This window comes from Balaenoptera borealis (assembly GCF_965194805.1).
Source record: "Balaenoptera borealis genome assembly, chromosome: 17".
Classification (NCBI taxonomy): Eukaryota; Metazoa; Chordata; class Mammalia; order Artiodactyla; family Balaenopteridae; genus Balaenoptera; species Balaenoptera borealis.
This window is the reverse complement of record NC_138876.1, coordinates 82537243-82548028: the sequence shown is the minus strand read 5'-3', so window position 1 is coordinate 82548028 and position 10786 is coordinate 82537243. Positions and strand designations below refer to the sequence as shown.

Sequence of the window (10786 nt, the reverse complement as noted above, 5' to 3'; positions counted from 1 at the left end):
AAACCTTCTTGATGGTTCCACTGTTGACACGACATAAAGAGTGTTCTGGGCCCATTATCTGGTTGAAACACTTGAATTGTTTTGAAACATGGGTTTATGATGCTTAACATTATTTATTTGATATGCATTGACATACATTTATTTTTTCTCTCTTGACAATTTAAATTTCAGTGTTTCTGGGGAAAGGTAATCACTGAAAGAACTTAAGCGAGAACAGCAGCAGAGCCCAGGCAAAGCGTTCATTTCCTGGGGATCCCGAATGTGTTGTTCTATCATCCGCCTAATAAATAAAATGTCCCTCGTTTGTGAAAAAGAAATATTTTCAGCAGGATGAGTATGCTTTAGAAGTGCAGTTTTTTTAACATTATAATCATGAATCAGAAAAGGTGCTATAGAAAGAAACTGTTTTAGAAAATATGCCACGATCTTCCATTTCCCTCTCCCTGGCAATAACATTCTTTTGAATAGACATCACCCAGCCTTTGGACCGTCACCCCTGTGACTCTGAAGTAGCCAAAGTTAACAGGCTAGAAAAGATAAACAGGAAGGATGAGGGAACAGCGCCAGGGCTCAAGACAGGCGTGTCCACCGGGTGAGTCAGGAGAGCTTGCATTCTCTGGTTACAGATCATCTGGGGGAACGGAGCCTGGCAGCTGGGGGCTCTCGCTGTGCTCTGAGCGTCTGACAAGGCGTCATTGGCAGAAAGTCTGCGTTCCCAGCCCAGTTACCACTGTTTAGGTGATGGATGAGAAGAGGGGTTCTCATTCTTGCCAAGAACACGGCTGCCAGCTGTTCTGTGGCATCAGAGTTCGAAGGAATTTTGTGCAACATGAAAGACAATTCTCATGATTTCGATTTTTAGTTCTCTTCAGCTTCTTTGCTACTCTTATAAACACTTGGAGTTATATCTCCAAGAAATAAACAAAAAAGGGAACTAGAAATCACTGGGAACTCTAGGGGAAATCTCAGTAACTCAAGTCACGTGGGAAATATTCTTCTGAATCCTTTCTATAGTTTTGTTGTCAAATTGTTTGTATGTTAGGGAATATATGTAAATATATTTCTTTATACTGTTTCCTCTATTCCAGGCCTGAAGGACAAAGACCACAATCAAACGGTCCCGTTACCCCAGCCTCTCCCATGGTTCCTGGAATTCCAAATCCAAAGGCCCTTCCTTAGCTTTTCCACTTTCCTGGCTGATACTCCTGCTTGACCTAACAGAGGACTCATTCTCCAAATCCCTTTCTCCCTCTGAGTTTTCAGTGAAACAACGTTAAGGTTATGGAAGATGAAGGGTAGCCCTCAGGTCATGGCACCTGCCGGGCCCCGAAGAGACAATGGTCTGGCTCCCAGGCTGGTCGCTGAGGCCCCTGTGTTTCGACATCATAGTCTCCCTGCTCCAGACGTGAGGACCAGAGCTCTATTGCCGTGGGTGCTGAGCCCAGTGTCTGCTGGGAAATTCAGCATCTAGGTGGTTATCCTGTTTCATCAAGAACACAGTGTGAGAAAGAGGTGAGATACGTTTCTTCTCCAATCACATCTTTCTTATGCTTTTAAGGACTCCTTCCACAGGATACGGGCAGAGCTGTGACTTTGAATTAAGTTTTGAGCTGTTATCACCTTTGATTAGCTATAGTTATTACCGCCTGGAGAAAACTGTGTTACCGGTAAGAAATCAGGAATGATGGAACTTGCCCTAAATTTCATCCAGGGGCAAGGGAAACACTAGTTCCAGAGAATATATTTAAATAAACAGTGAGAGACAAAAATAAAGCTGCTCCATGATTTCACTGTGTGGGTTGTAGTTGTTTAGTACAGTGATTAGCAGTACTTTTTTTTTTTTGCTCTGCAAATGTAATAAGCATATCATTACATCCACAGAATGAATTATTCACAAAGTTTGAAAGAAAACTGCGCAGTACTACAAGGTAAGAAACAAAAACATTATATTTTTTTTCCATTTTATTTAAAACCCCCAAAACATATGTTAGTTTATTACAATAGAGCATATTTTCCCTGAAATGAACTGGGGTGCATTGAACTATATCATCAATGGGCTCCCAGTAGCCCAGTCGAATTGGAAAACAATGAGAACATCATTGTTATTAAAACATAAGATAGTGTTCTTCCTTTGAAGTGCTAGTAATGATAAATGTTACCTTATTTTACAAGTCTTTTTTTGGAACTTTAGAGCATTTTAGTAAAGTTGGCAACTTTTCAAAAAAGTAAAACTGTTATGAAAATGGAATTTAATTCTTCAAAGTCCTTTCATCCCTTCACTGTAATGGCTAAGTCCCGTAGCACACTTCATGGGGAGGGAAGGATATTTACTGTTGTTTTTGTTGTGTTTTGTACCTTCGAAGTTATCCTGACAATATATTGGCGGGATTAAGACGTGAATACAATAATTGACATATTAAAGAGACAAGAAAATAGAATAATTAGTTTTTAGGCAGCAAATAGTCTTGCAAAATACAGATTACAATAGACCAATTTCCTGAGTGTATGTAACTTATATTTTTGAGATTTCTCTCTTCCTTCTCTGTTTGTCATCTCTAACTATTTAAAATGATATCTAAATCTTAAAATAATATCTTCCATTTACTGGGCTCTTCCTATGTGTCAGGATGAGGCACTAATGTTGGTGATTTAGGCACTAATGTTCCAGGGTCCAGGGGAATCAGGTGACTTCCTGATTATGACCGGGGGTGGGGTTCGGATGGGCCGCTGCCTACAAGACGCCCTGCTGCTGCTCAAGCGTGGCCTCATCTTGACGGTGAAGTTTAAGAATTCTACGCCTTCCATTAAGTAGCTCACTTTAGATGTTTACAAATTCCTCTAAGAGTTAATACTTGGTCCACAGTATTTTAAGTTACTTAACGGCCTCGCAGGAAATTCAGCTGCTCTTGCAGCTCAGGTGTGCAGAGAACGTGCCAGCTCCTGGGAGGCACCGAGCTGAGTGTCAGGTAGAGGAGGATGGGGAACAGGAGGCGGAGGACACCTCAGGAGCTCCACTCAGCAAGCCTGGTGAGCAAAGCAATCTGCACTTTTGTTTTAAGACGTTCAGTTTCTCTTACAAGAGAAAGATGCCCTTCTCTCTCCCCCTGCTTCTCAGGCGGAAGCGGGGTCCTAGGGGAGCAGCGGTGGGGAAGTGCCCGAAGGTTCTGGCCTCGGGAACGCCCCGGCTTCTCCTGATCTCCCTCCTTATCCGTCCCTTTCACCTCGATGCCGTCTGTCCTGCTGGCACCGTCAAGCTCTAAGCTGTTACCCGCCAGAGTCTGATTTTCCTCTGGCTTGGCCGTGGGCTGCGCGCACCGGTCTGACCAGCCTCCCCGGCTTCTGCAGCCACGGGGCCTGAGTCGCCGCCTGGTCCCCCATCCAAGCCCAGTGCCCAGTGACCCGCCGCCTCCCGAGCTCCGATGTCACGGGCTCCACGGGGCTGGTCCAGGCTGCATCCTCCCTTCGTGGGACTGAGCTCAGCTGCCTGTTCTACATCTCGAGTCCCCCCGTCGTAGGTGCGGAAAAGGGGGGCTGAGGCAGGGGGTAGGGGTCCCCGGGAGAATGCTTTTGCAGAGTTCTCACTGGGGATGAGCGAGTGAGAGTTTGTTGTGTGAAGGGGAGCTAGTGTGACAGTGACATTGTGACATCGGGTTAAAGGCGAATGTAGAGCTTGTTGCCCTTTGCTGGATTTTCTCCTGTTTGGACCAGACGCTTACTTATCACTCTTCTGTTTCAAGCAAGCTCAGGTCCTACATAAACCTTGCCCAAATGTTTTAACCTATTGTTTAAACTAATAACCGGAATCAGATGCGGTTTAACCTTTCTCAGATACTGCCTTTACACTGGAATCGTTTGCCTTCGTGGTTTGTCGGAGACCGCAGGATAATGTTTAATGATGATGTCTGTTTGGGCTACAGATACTTGTTGGCTCACTGTAAAGTTAACGAATTGAATGAACTAATGAATAGTGAATTGCAAATTTGCCTTATTTTAGTGGAATTTTATTTTTAAGTTAATTCCTAAAGAAGATTCTAACATGGTAAATTCGTTTAATGTCACCTCTGGTAACGGATAGCTTTGAAGATGCTTATTATTCAAAATAAATATTAACGAATTGCTAATGCCCTTTGTGGTCTCACTCTATTAAAATAAGATTAGTTGTCTACTGGTTAAACACAATGTTCTAAAGGTAATAGAATATTATACAAGAGGCAAAACTGTGAAGCTGCGTTCAATACCACGCAGAAGGTGTGTGTATTTTCAGCTTCCCGTCCAAGGTCGGAGGCTGTTGAGGTGAGACTCCAGCCAAACCTCAGTGTCAGACTGGAAAAAACCCATTGCTATTAAAGAATGAGACCAATTAGATACATGAGTCCCACACTGAGCTCAGCTCTGTAGCTTATTTTGCTAATATATTCTTTTCAGGACCAAAATGTAGCATCTGAGGAGCTATCCGTAACAGTCCTGCTTGGATAATGTGTCCTATTTCACCATGAAGAATTTTTCTCTCTGAGCTGAGTAGAGAAACCGCACTGAACTATTCTTGGCACAAATAAGGCTTACGCTCAATTACAATTCAAAAGAGTTTCACTTATTTTACATCTGGTGTAAAAATACCTCTTTATTGCCTCTCAGTTCCTCTATCAGAGGTCCTGCTTCATAATAGATAAACTCACTTTTCAGGGCTGAGATTTAACTGTTTGAAATTGGCACGTAGTGAATCTGTGGGGCTGAGGCAATATTCCCTCCGGGTTTGGCCCGTTTTCTCCTCTTATACAAGTGATGAGGAAAGGAACAGGGACAGCCTGACAGGCTAACAGTTCACCTTTTAAAATAAATTATGAGAACTTTATGTAAAGCAAAACTCACATTTATTGCCTTACAGATTCTGCTGTGTATTAAACATAATGACTGATTCTCTCTACGAAATGACTGATATTCAGGCTCAGATTTTCCTGTGATCTTCTCATTACAGTGGCTCAGAAAGCCTTGACTTGCTCATTTAAAATATACTAAATTGATATAGATTTTAATATATTTATCAAGTGTAGTATTTTTTATCGTTAGCAATTTCCAAATTTCTTCTTAAGTGAAAAATGGCTTGTATTATTGTATTTTTCCCTTAGAGGGAAATCTGTCCTGGGCTCGTAAACGGTTTGCCTAAAAACTAAGGCCCAGATGTGCACCATTTACTCTTCGTTTTCGGAGTATAAATGCTCCCCACCACACAGACTCCACGCTATCCTGTGACATCACTGAGCTGAGAAGTGGAGAAGGGAAGTGAACAACCAGCTTTCTCGAGGGTCTCGGAGCTGCTCCAGCCCATCACTTGCTGTAATTTAGTTGTCACGGGGCAGGGGATGGCAGGGTTTCTAAATGGCAATAGAAAAAAATATAGAGATACGGGAGGCATCTTGGGGAAATGGTAACCTTTACTAAGTCGATATATTATATCTGGATTAAAAAGTAGGAAATGCTAATTCAGTTATTTTGCCATTAAATAATCTATGTTAAATTAATATTGTAGATGAAAGTAATTAAAAACAACTTTAAGGAGAAGCTCTGCTAGCCTTTTTTAGTCACTAATGGAAAACATTAAGATCCCTTGGAATTAATAAATAAATCCTGAATAAAATACAGATTTATCTTGTAAAGCCCTTCTTTATTCTTTTTATGTGGGAATTTGAGAATAAAATTACCAAGAGTGAGAAATGTGAATTGAAAGACATTAAAAAGGATATTGAATGCTGCAGTTTAACACTGTTCAAATTCAAAGCATGGAAACACTGGTCATTATTATCCTTCTTACAAGTCAATCCCAAGAAATCTGTTAGTAGGCAGATTATTTCTAATAAATGTGTAGGGATTTTGGTCTTATTAATGCTTAGGTCCTAAAATCGCTATCACCTGAGCCATCAGAAAATATAGCTTTTTTATCATTAATGAGTAAAAACTGGGGACAAATGCCAATACTTATTTACTCATTGTTATTATGTATTAATTACAGAAATACTACCTGGCGGAACCATAAGGAGAACCTCTAGTTTGGGGACCAGAGAAACTTGGATTGAAATGCCTATGATTTCATTTAACGGATGGACAACTCACCTGATAATTAATTGAGTTGTTTCCTCATCCATAAACTGGAAATAGTGGCACCTCCTTTGTGAGGTTATTTTAGGGATTAAAAAGAATGCTTGTACAGTCTTTGTACAGCACTGGGATGAAGCAGATATTCAGCAGATAGCAGCTCAAGTAGTGTTACAGGTGGTGAGAGCTGGAATACGGAAGCAGAAGCTTGGAAAGTATAGGAAAGGTGTTTATTGTCACAGAATTACAACCAACAAAAATCAGCCTCAAGCACAAGTTTCTTGACTCCTACTCTGGTGTTTCTTTCAAAGACACCATTGGCATACAATGGTAACTTGTGAAAGACTTGAACTGTCGAAAAATGTGTTGATAACTATAAATGGATCTGCTGAAACCAAAATAGTCATTTCTCTTGGCTGTAGAGAGAGGTGTAATATCTCCACATTATGTTTCACTGGTACAGATGCTAATTGATTACAGTACAGAGAAGATCACTACATATAATATTGGTACTGTTTCCAAACATCTGAACAGAGTAACTGGCTTTGACACACCTGCTGAGAAGCGGTGGAAGATAAGCAGGCAGGACTCTGCAGCCGCGTCAGGGGCGTGGGCTCAGATTCCCAGTCACGTGGGCTCAGATTCCCAGTCACGTGGGCTCAGGTTCCCAGTCACGTGGGCTCAGGTTCCCAGTCACGTGGGCGCAGGTTCCCAGTCACGTGGGCGCAGGTTCCCAGTCACGTGGTGGCTGCTGGGCTGCATTCTCCCCCGGAGGCTGGACCGGAAGAGCCTGCTTCCAAGGTCACAGGGTGGCTGAGAGCGTCTGTTTTATTGCAGCTACTTGACTGCAGGCTGGAGCCTTCGCAGAAAGGCAGCCAGAAGCCACTCACTGACCGTGCTGCATGGGAGTCTCCAACCAAGGCAGAAAAGAAAGTCTGTTTGCTCAGACAGAAGATTATGTAACACAGCACAATCATGGAAGTGACAACCCAGGACGTTTACCATATTTTATTGTTTAAAAGCAAGTCCCAGTTTTGTCCACAGGCAGGGGGGTGAACAGACTTACACAGAAGTATGGATGTCCTTGCATGCACACAAGGGTATGAATCCAGCAGGTGGGTATGTGAACTTGAAGTTCACCTTCAAGTCTGTTGGCCACGAGTACTAATAGTAATTTGAGATTAAAATGATGTAAATGTATGGAAACGTTGCTTGCTAACTCTTAGATAACATATTTGTGTGTCAGTAAATATTTGGTCACTTGAACAATTTTTAACCGTTCAGCCCAATAAGGCATTTGATCTTTGTCATGACTATAAATACAGAGAAGAGAAGTAGAAAATTTGGAAGGCTCAGAATATAGGCTTTCTTTGAAAAATGCACTGCAGAAAAGTCAGCATCTTGAATTTACTGGGGGGATTTCCACCTGACTTTAACGAAAAGAACTGGGTGGAAAAATGCCATACACCAATAAACCCGGAGGCTGAGGAGGGGCTGCAAAGCCCTCAGGGCTCTGCAGGTGACACGAGTGGCTTCTAACTTCCCTCTGCACCGAGAGCATGCTTTGGCTTCAGTGTTAGGGGATGGGAAGAATATTTTATGGGAACACTTTTGTCATCTTTTTATGACAGTAATCCCACTTTCTAGGCTGTCCAGGAAATCTGACCTTTGTTTATAACATTGTCTATAATCAAAACTCATTCCATATAGTCACATCTTTAATGTGTGTTTTATTGGACGCAATCCCTTTTAAAGTTGGGCGTTGTTTTCATTTCCTGTTGCTATGTAACTAGTGACCCCAAAACATGGCTTAGACAGCAGATCTTTATCTTTAACAATTTCTACCCTAGAGAGACTGGGCGTGGTCTTGCTGGGTGCCTGTGACTCAAAACCTCTGTGAGGTCACAGACAAGGTGTCACCTGGGGCTGCAGGCACCTCAGGCTTCACCAGAGCTGACAGATCTGCTTCCAGCTCAGACACAAGTTGCTGGCGGGGTCACACCTTTCCTGGCTGCAGATCTGGGCTTCTCCATCCATAAGGCTGCTCACACCTGGGCAGATGGTCCCTGGTGGCAGGTATCTGAGGCAGTGAGAGTGTGGAGGGGACCCCAAGGCAAAAGCCACAGCCTTGGATACCCTAATCCAGTAGGTGGCCTCGCAGCACTTCTGCCATATCATGTCCTTGGAAGTGAGTCACTGGGTCTAGTTTATACTCAGGTGGGGGGACTGCCAGAGGGCGGGGGTCCTGGAGACAGGACTGTGTGTGCGTCTCAGGTGCTGCCCGCCACAGGTGCTGGTGTCCTGATAAAATAGCACATGCAGGAAGAGGGGATATAACGTGCATTAGTGGTCCCAGTGTCCTAGGTGTCTTTCTTCATCATGCTGGCTTTACCTTCACACAACTTTAGGAAATTGACCTTCAGAGACATTGTGGAAACTGGCTGAGACCACAGAGCAGGGGTGCGACCCGAGGGCTACGTTCACCAGGCCCTCATCTCAGGCAGCGCCCCCGTGAGGACACGTGCTGGCCTGATTATGGCGATTCAATGGGATAATGGAGCAGTTCAAAAGCATAACAAGTTTTAAACCGCTGAGGGTAAGAGATATCTTTACAATTCTGAATTTTACCAGAGATTCTTACAAAAGAACATAGCCCATACCTGTGTTGTTGAAATGAGTTAAATTCAGTGTTTTAACTGTTGTTCTGTGGCTTGGTGTTTGTGACACTTCCTCTGTGGCCCGTTTCTGACCTACATAGGTGGATAGGTAGCCAATCAGTCTTTCTCTCTCTATTTCTTCTTCTACACACACACACACGCACACACATGCACACACGCGCGCGCATGCGTGCACACACATGCACACACACGCACACACACACGCACACGCGCGCATGTGTGCACACACATGCACACACACGCACACATGCACACACACGCGCACGCGTGCACACACGCACGCACACGCGCGCACACACACACACACACGCGCGCGCGCGCGTCATGACTACTCAGAAACCAGAACTAGAGTGTCACCCCGACCACCCACATCCGTTCTGCGTTAACCCCTCTTCTGCTTCCTTCTTTCCCGAGGCTGATACTAACCACGGATCCCTTTGGACTCCACACACCTTCCCAGTCTACCCAGTCACTTATGAGCTCATAGCCGTAATTTTTTTTTTAATTTTTAATTTCATATTGGATCTCCCTTTCTTGTCCCTAAATGACATCCTGTGAATGTTCCATACATATTCAGCCGTCACATTCGATTGTTCAAAGTCCAATCCAGTTCACAAACCAACCTCAAAAGTGGTTTAAATCTTATCGCTTTTCCCCAAAGCCGGCTGGGTGCTGTGTCGCAGACCTGAGGTGAGGGATGGAGTGGGCACAACTTTCACTCCTCCCCTTCATCTGTTCCACTCTCCCTGCCCTGTTCAACAGTCAGATTGCAGATGTAAGCAGTCATAGTAAATGTTTTAGGCTTGTAACGTTAATTAAAATTAAATTCCCCAAATCACAGCCCTGGAAAAAGGCAGTATTGAGTCAACTTCTGTGTCCTTCTTGAGTGACCGTTTGTCACCTTCCTTAAACCAAATGTATTCCCCTCTCATCCATAAGCGGATAGCAAGCATTCCGCTAGTATTGTTTCCCTAAATGCATACGATGAATCCTCTTCCATGAAAGAAAAAAGAAAAAGGAAAATTCTAAGGAGCTAAAGACTTCCAGCAGCACATTAACTTGCTTCGTACAGATTTTCATCCCAGAGAAAGGATGTTGAATATTTGCGGGAGGCAGGCTGATCCCCAAATATGCCTTACGTACAGACCCCTGAAACGTGTGGATCTAGCGGGATTAGCCTGGATGGGCCCAGCGTGATCACAGGAGACGGACCCCGGGCAGGAGAAGGGTCCCAGGACCACGACCGGCTGGACGCTGCGGGGGCCGCAAGGAAAGTGCGGGAAGAAGCTGAGTTCTGCACCATCGGAGCTTGGAAGAGGACCCCAGCCTCAGATGAGAAAGGCAGTGCCCGCCCACACCTCAGTTTCAGCCCTGAGAGACCCTGGGCTGGACTTCTGACCGGAAGTAAGCTGAGCTAATACATGGGGATTGTTTTAAGACACTAAAAGTGTGGGAATTTGTTAGAAAACTAATACAATTTTTAAACTGATGCCTAAATATGTATTATACACAGACTGTGGGATGAGACCGTGCCCTATGACACTGGTTACATATGGGATCACAGCGAACACTCCCAAGGCCCTGGGCAGTGGGCGGGGCCTGTGAATGAGCCGGAGTCATAAGCAGTTTTTATCAGTTCTGCATTAGCTGGCTTATTCCACGGGGAGAATAACCCAATAAACATCGTTACTTGACGTAATTGTGTCTCATAATAAAGCAATAATCCCAGGCTTTTTTCTCGATTTCTCCCTCTCCACTCCCGGCCCAACTAATATGTTATAAGCCCCCAAATTGTCACGTGTGTGTATGTTTCAAGATGTAATACACCATTCTATTCGTTTCCACAGCCCTGAACTCCCGCAATGATAAAATTTTTGAAAGTTAAAGAGGTGTGTTTTTTACCTATATTTTATACTCAGCACTTTGCATAGGTGACATGGATTCAATGTTTAATTCATTTTTAAAATTATCCATGTAATTAATGAATAATTGCACCTTGTATTTTATCAGCTATTAAA

At 43.7% G+C, this 10786-nt stretch overlaps 1 long non-coding RNA gene across 3 annotated transcripts; it reads left to right on the top strand.

Moving 5' to 3' along the window:
• Positions 1-203: 203 nt before the first annotated feature.
• LOC309614525 lies at positions 204-8945 on the top strand. 3 transcript variants are annotated; one of them, XR_014236235.1, is made up of 3 exons: positions 204-1512; positions 1882-1928; positions 6928-8945. It is a non-coding gene; the product is annotated as an uncharacterized lncRNA (long non-coding RNA). The 3 variants fall into 3 exon arrangements; XR_014236236.1 differs by having other exon boundaries at positions 1882-3027; XR_014236237.1 differs by having other exon boundaries at positions 1882-3027; positions 6008-8945.
• Positions 8946-10786: the final 1841 nt, after the last annotated feature.